Consider the following 8,727-nt stretch of genomic DNA (forward strand, 5'->3'; position numbering starts at 1 on the left):
GTTTCTTATATTTCGATCACGTATTATTTCAGTTTATTATAGGCTATTGTTGTAATAATATATTGTAACATTGATTGAGCAATGGTGGCTTAGTGGTTAGGTGTCCAGACTTCATTCGACAGGGTGTTTGAGACCAGATATGTGCAAAAAATAAATTATTTTCAATTTACCTTCACTCTAGATGCTTGTCCCGACTCCGCACGATTCCTGTTTTATAGATAGCATTTATTCGGGATAAAAAGTATCCTATCACCCAAGTCAGGTCATACTCTGTCTGTATACCAAATTTCATCAAAATCCCTTGAGTAGTTTCAGCGTGATTGACGGACAAACATCCAAACAAACAAACTTTTACATTGATAATATTAGTCACTTTATCCGCAGCATCACTGCTCCAAACGGAAATATCGTGTGTATATCGGCATGTCCAAGGATCACGTGACATCTGTCAAACCGCATTTTGCCAGCGTCGTGCATTTTGGTCAGAACCCACATAGGAGACCTGTGTCCCTGCAAGGGACGATGTTGATGATGATCTTGTAACATTAAAACTATTTCAAAAAATTGTGTTATTGTTACGGTTTACGTTTCAACGTCCTTACCCCAGTCGGAACTAGTTGTAGCTTAATACATTTGGTACTAAATCGTATTACGTACGTATAAATTACGTAACGTACGTTACATACGTATAAATTATATACGAAATGTATAGATTTCCTAGGAAACATGTCAAATTAAATTTATTTCCGAGCTACTTGAGCATTTGTATAGCCTAGGAATTTAAAAAACGTACGTATTGTATATATTTCCGTTAACATACGAATATTGCGGAGGTGGACATTCAATTACTTCTAAAAATATTACCAAAATGTACACTAATATTTCGACACGCTCTCTATGATTCTTGTAATGTATCGAAACGATTCTTTAAAGAATCTTTAATTTCAAAATTACTCAACATGACATCGATCTATCTTTTCGATTGTAATTATAAGTAACTAGCTTTCCGTCCGCGGTTTCACCCGCGTAGAATTCGGTTATATCGCTTTCATCCCCTATTTCAATCCCTGCTACCCTTTTTTCGCGATAAAAAGTATCCTATGTCCTTTCCTAAGGTCAGTTCTATCTTCATACCAAATTTCATCAAAATCGGTTCAGTGGCTTAGGCGTGAAAGCGTAACAGACAGACAGACAGACAGAGTTACTTTCGCATTTATAATATTAGTGGGGATGTAAATTTGAAGTTATACATTCTAAAAAGTTTTCAAACTACGCAACACTCAAACTAAGCAAATTTATAAAATGTTCACAAGTTTTCCTTTAAATTCGCACTCGATTTTGTATATGCGAATTACTTCTTTTGGCGAATAGGCCTTTGAATTTTTTAAATCTTTTGTCTCGAATTGACAAAGTTCAAACGAAGTTTCGAAACCTTGTTACAAAAATTCTTATAACTAAAATTGTATTCAATCAAAGACGAATGTTTTCGAAATTTAAATTTGTTATTACATTGTTGGGAATAAATATATAATAGAGAAATGGGCGTAAGTACATAACTTGATGTAATTCTTCAACTGACTATAATTAATCTAGGCATAAATCTAGAAATAGTGACATAGGTCATTGTAGTTGGATGTTACATACTTATTTTTAAATGTATTTTTATAGCACTCATATACATTTTATGAAAAAATCTCAGTTATTTCAAAATGCACCAAAATTATGAATGGCAAATGAATTTCTCATATCATATCTTCCGTATACAGAGCCCTAAATAACTGGTAACCACACACAACACGGCAGCATCAAACCGATAAATCTAAATATTTGTAATAATAAAACTTTGTCGCTCACAAAAGGAGCAATAGCTGTCTGTGATGTGTGCAATTTCTTCGAAAGAAATCCGAAACTTCACCGAACGTTGTCTATTGTGGTTACTGGTATATAATGGTTGTTATTATATTGTTGTGAAATATTGGAAAATGAAATTGAGTGAGAGAAATCATTGATTATATGTCTTTATAACAATATACACTTCATGTTAGGTGGATATATTTATTTATTCTTTATAGTAGTATCACCGAAAAAGAAAGGAGAACAATAAATTTTCATTATAAAAAAGACCATGCCGGCCATTGAATAATTTCCTTAAAGAAACGTATAAAAGTAAGTGAGACCATTTAGTTGATCCGTTTATATGACTTGTCACTATCAACATTTTAGAATTTATCAATATGTTATCAGTTACCGAATTACAACAAAAAGTTTATAGTTTTAAATAATAGAATATGCAAACTACAATGCTACATTTAAATTTAAAAACGTTCAAATTTTTATGTATGTGTTTCTGTTTACATAACAGAATACCACACATACATAATAAAACCTGTAAAACATCAGTATCACTGGGGAACACTTCACTTATTCGCCTTTGGGTAGCCTTCAAAATAAATTATTAATTCCAAAACCGAATTTCTAGTCTATCGGGAGTGACGTATTAGTAACTTATTAAAAAGTAATTCACCGTTAGAGGACCCCAGAACTGCGTCAGAATGAAACGACCTTTAATTAAGGGCCGGTGTATTTGAGTCTGCACGAAACAGACATATGTCGGGCTACCCTTTTCATTGTTGGTGACGCGTGGGATTTACCCTTACGGTCGTTACGGATCGAGTTCGAGTCGAGATCGTGTCGAGTTGGAGAGTTTTCAGTGTATCTAGTCTTACTATATGATTATGGTTGCAATGTTTTGTTAAAATATAAACGGCAAAATGGTAATTGTAACAATACTCGATTTGTAATAAACAACGGCAAAATTATGAAATGTTGTGAAATATATAAGTATTTTTATTAATAAATATGTCCATTTTTATGTATAAAATTTACATATCACATGAATAATTGAATGAATTCATCGCACTTCAGTTAGATATTTAATAATATTACATGTTTATTATCTCATTTATTTTTTGATAATTTACTTTTCGATGGTTGAACATTCTTCGCTCGAAGATTATTAGCTCTTTCGCTTTAACATAAATTCATAAATTAAGAAATATTTAATTCCCACGAAAAACTAATACAAATATCAACAAAAATTTGAAGTTGTTGCATTTTATGTTAGAAATGCACCACGAGAATGATAATAAAATGAATAATAGCAATGGTAATAATAAATAAAAAATACCAGAAGTGTTGTTTATCAGAAGATATAATTACACATACAATTATTATGATTATTATACATACGATTGACTTGATAGCATCAAATCAGTCAAACAAACAAGAATCGATTTCATGTCATAGACAGCTCCTGCAAGATTCGCTACACATTTCACGCGAAACTCACTGTAAACTCGAGCAGAATCGAGATTGAAATGCGATCGAGAACAAATAGTAGGGGTGGTAAGCATCATGTCGTGCTAACTGAATATTGTTTGCCAGTACAGAGATAGTAACAGGCTATGTCTGGGGAAATTTCACATTCTGTTTGCGAGTTGATATATACCTCTAACCAACTAGTTAAGTCGCGCGACTTTGCCCGCGAAAATTTGTTTTCGAATAAAATTTAATTTTTTACAAATTCTACAAATAACTAGCTTATTGTTCGCGACTTCGCCTGCCCATCGCTAAATGCCATCCTTTAAGTTTACGGAAATACAACATAGCCTAAAGTTAGACAATAGACAGGCGGTTAAAATCTACCTAAATCCCATGTCTTTTAGGCCAAAAAGGCGGTAATAAATTTTGTATTGTTTTTGTGAATTTTCATAATTCTTAAACAAACATAAAACAAATAAACGCTTCATATTTTTAGTATCGATCTTCAAAAAGGTTGTTGTCCGAATAATGAAGAAAAATTTCGGATAAATATCTAACGGAAAAATTATTTCACGTATACTGAGCTCAATTATAGAAAACACAGATTTAGAAAGCTAGATAAGGTATTTCACCTGCGGACGAACCCACGGGCAATAGCAGTATTTATAATGTAAGTAGCAAGTATTTATATTGCTCATGTCTTATTCTGATATATAAGCTATATTATTGCAAAGTTTTATAAAAATTCATTCAGTTGTTTTTACGTGAAAGAGTAATAAACATCCACCCATCCATATTTACAAATTTTCGAGTTTATATTAGCAGGATTACCTTTTCAACCAACTTCAAAATAAAAAAAAAAAATCAAATAGGAAGATTTCTTATTTCTTTTTAATTATCTTTTAATTTTATTTCTTATATTACATAAAAATCATTCAAACATACAAACATCCCTATCAAAACGATAGATGCGAAAGTAATTGTCTGTCTGCCTCTTCTTCGACCCTAAACCACTAAACTTGTCACAAAAATAGTTTTTTCATCCGAAATGGATATAGTATGGTTTTTAACCCGAAAATCATACGGAAAGGAGAACCGAGCGGGGAAAAGACCTGGGACTCTTATTTTCCTTTGACTACGCGACTGAAGCAGCGCGCAAAAAGCACGTAAAGAATAAACCAACAACCAAAAAGTTGATATACTTTAATTTCTATCTTCCACATCAAAATTTGCATACTAGTTTTTGTTAAATTTTAATTAATAAATAAATAACACATTTTTTTTTTTTTTTTATATAGTGGGGAAATCTTACATAGATACCCACGGCCCCCGGGGAAAAGGAGCCGTGGATTATGTCGGATTCTTACCGACTAAAACCCCACTGTGTTCCGACGAGCCGCTTTCATGAAGGGGTAACGGGAGCTTGTTAATATACGTCCGCGACCCCTTCGGCGGCAGCCCGTTCCCGGGCCATGACATAAGACTTTCACACTTATTCATAGAAGCATCTAGAAACATATATCTTCGCGCTCCATACCTTGATTCCAACATCATTAAAGGTAATTCAGGTGTTTGCACATAAAATTATATATATACGTTCAATCCCACAAATTGCGGAGATGGTTCTGTTTGTATATCATTGTATATAGTCGTACAAACAACCCGAACACACAATGCCATAACAAGCTTATTATGTGATTACTGATTTATAGTTTCCTATAAAATAGTATTTGTATCGTCTAATGAAGATGTTATAACCTCTGTTTAAATGTCGATTCTTGTGAAAATTACCAATGGGATAAGCCTGTATATTGTATGTGGGAGTCGAGCACGCTTCGGCACGAATTGGGTCAGCTCGCGCCGGGGAAGTACCACACCACCACAGATAATTAACTTGAGACAATAGCATGCGAATGTTTCTATGTTTAATTGGGCGAATGGGGAGCTGGAAGCCTTTTCTCCTTTTCCTTACTTTTGAAAGAAGAAAGAAAGAAAGAAAGCATGTTTATTTAACACCACCACATTAAATTAAAATAAAAAAGTGAACTTATGACTAACGGCGTGGTGCTAAAAAGGGTAACTACTCAGCATGTGCTACGCGTAGTGCGCAGCGCTGATTTTCAGTAGCCCCTTGTCGGAGGCCCCTTTTCCCTGTCCTTTTCTTAGTACCTCATCAATCCTTTCTTTATCCCTTATTTAATGTTGGCATTCCTGGAGACCCGTATCCTTTTCCTTACTCTTCCCAGTCATTTTCTTTCGTCAATCTTTCTTAATCCCTTTTAACATTTCATTTCTAGAGATAAGACACACACACAAGCAATTCATTTCTAGAGATGTAAGGTCTGCAAACGACTTTACGCCTTTGTAAATGTTCATAAATTATCAACATTATCTAACCATCAGGCTTCTCACCAGCTCCATTGCTGAGAATGACATAAACAAAATCTGTGCTTATTCGAGATTTCCTTTCACAGTACTGTTTTACAGTTTCACAGTATACATATTTACTATATATTGTATGATGAGTGTATGAAGTTATATGATGAGACTTAGTACAAGTTCAGAAAAAGTATGTGGAGCTTGCTGTAGGTATGTTATGTTAGAATGTAGCATGATCTGGTCGTAGTGATCGCTGAAAAAAGTGATTTAACATGTAATTTCCTCAATGTAACTATTACTACGGTACTAATATAAAAAACTACAGAGTTCGCTTGATTGAATACGTTCATCTTGGGAACTACGGATCGATTTGGATGAAAATTGGTACAGAGATAGTTTGAGACACAAGAAAGTACAAATGTTATAATAACCCTGATACTGTTTATGTTTAACCCCCGATTCGAGGGCAAAGCCGCAGGCGGAGAGCTAGTAAAATAAAAAAATACAATATAATATATAGATGACATCTAAGGACGTGTACCAATCTAATACTTGTGAAGAATAAATTATTAAAAGGCTAACTTATATTAAAGTAGTGGCATGGACGCTCTCAGTGAATATATAATTTCTGTCCACTAGGAGTAGAAAAATGTTAGAAGAGTTCAAAGGAATGTGAGTATTAGCTAATAATAAATATGAGACATTTTCCTAAAGCAATGATATATACGCATTTGTGTGAAAAGACTAGACGTACAGAAATGTCAAGATTCCGAGCAAATAAAATGTTGAAGAAATGTTTCGTACTAAATACGACAAATCCAGTGCTAAGATATTTAATGAAACTTTATTTTAATTAGGAATTTATCAACCTTATGCTTCACTTTAAAAAATGTTACATTTTAAGTACAAAATATATTCTACAAATATACGAATGAAGCTATCAAAAGTTTGATGCAAATGTAAACAAGGAGAAGCAAGAACGCGGAGTTAGTTATAACGTTACGACTTGTCGCGAAATTCCCGTGAGCTTCGCAATAATAAATTTATTTTAACTGTGTCACCTAGGAATCTGTATTCAACGCTTCGTCTTATGTGATTATTGAGGATACAATGTCATGATAGCCTGTTAAACACTTTTTAACGTCTTTTTTCATGCACTGTTATATAATACTACTAGTTTTTGCTTAGTATCTTCCTCTTGAATAACTCTATTTAAAAAAACCACATCAATATCCGTTGCACAATTTTAAAGATTAAAGCATACATAGGGACAAAGGTACAGAGAAAGCGACTTTGTTTTATGCTATTTGTGATATTAAAAAAAGGTAAACCGATAAAATAATGTCATAGTCCAGTCAAATGCATCATACTTTCCAATAATGAATACTTAATAAATGACGCGTCACAAAGTCCCCGTGTGATTTCGCGTACAGTGTAGTGACGTCACCTGAATGTTTGATGCAATCAGACTGTATGAAACGGCGCACTAAATGAATTTTAGAATAAACATGAGTATCAGTCACGAGTTAATATTATCGATTCCCGCTTGGCTTCAAATGATACAGGGGCATTTTCTGTTGAAATTTAAACGTTCAATTGCATTTTAATACTGGTTGTGCTTATTTATTTAGCCTTTGTCAGTTACATAAGCTACAAAACTAGCTTCTTCTAGTGTAGTTTCAAAAATCTATTCAATGGATTTGGTGTGATCAAATAACAAATCCAAACATTCTCTCAGATAATGTAAATTAATGACTACATCAGAAATTTGTTTATTATGTTTTTATAGGTCGTCGTTCTATTTATTAAATACTCGTATGTCCATTTTGATAATCCTACTAATATTATAAATGCGAAAGTTTGTAAGAGGGTGTGTGTTAGTTGCTCTTTCACGCAAAAAGCACTGAACCGATTGCGATGAAATTTAGTACGTAGCTGAACAACTGGAATAACATATAAACATTTTAATCCCGATATATAGCAGCTAGTTAATAATAGTTCTAGGCATGTGCGAGGTATTAATATACGTCTAAATGGAATTTATTTTTCATTAAGCAAGCATTTGACTGAATAAGTGACAAGATATGCTTAAATATTATTAAAATTGGCCATTGCTACTGAAGTTAATATTTTATGTGAAATTATTCAATTTCGTACAATTTCTTTTGAGTTTATAATCTTGATATTCTCAAATTCAATTACATTTAATCGCTGTGAAATTGGTTTTTGCGTTTCGAAGTTAATACGTAGAAACATATTTAAAAATACTGACAATAACAAGACACAATATTATATGAAAAATACCAAGCGTATATTCTAAATTGTTAATCCACAGAAAACCCTATTTCGTACCAATTTATTCAAATTGTTTATTAAGCATTCATAAAACAAACATCTGTATAATGATGATAATGTCATTTCACGCGCCACCCGCTCCATTATTTTGTTCGAAAAGCGACTCCATTGTATTTTTGTTCTGTATCGCTTCCATTGTTTGTTTAATAACAACATCAAATGTAGCGGACGTCTTGTTTGTTAGTCGACCTTGGATTGGGGAAATATGTATTGTTTTAATTGTGGGAATTTGTTTTTAAAGGCGCCTTAAATTTTGGAGGAGGCGAACAATAAACAATTAATTATCGTAAATTGTCGCTGTGAATAAAAAGTTGCCTATATGTTATTCCAGTTGCCCAGCTGTCTACGTACCAAATTTCATTGCAATCGGTTCAGTAGATTTTACGTGAAAGACCAACAAACACACACACATACTTACAAACTTTCGCATTTATAATATTAGTAGGAAGTAGGATTACAGAAAATACGTGATTTTAATATGTATTGCTGATTGGAGCTGTTTAAATTTTAATACAAATTTCGATTGAATGTTTTGCAACATCTATCCTAGTTAGCTTAGACACAAAATACTCAAAGAATACGTTATTGTGAGAAAGTAATTATACTTAGTCTGGCCATAAATACTGTTACACTTAATTATAAAAAAATATTACATTTGAATTTCGAATCTGT

The sequence above is a fragment of the Zerene cesonia genome, chromosome 14 (genome assembly GCF_012273895.1).
Source record: "Zerene cesonia ecotype Mississippi chromosome 14, Zerene_cesonia_1.1, whole genome shotgun sequence".
Lineage (NCBI taxonomy): Eukaryota > Metazoa > Arthropoda > Insecta > Lepidoptera > Pieridae > Zerene > Zerene cesonia.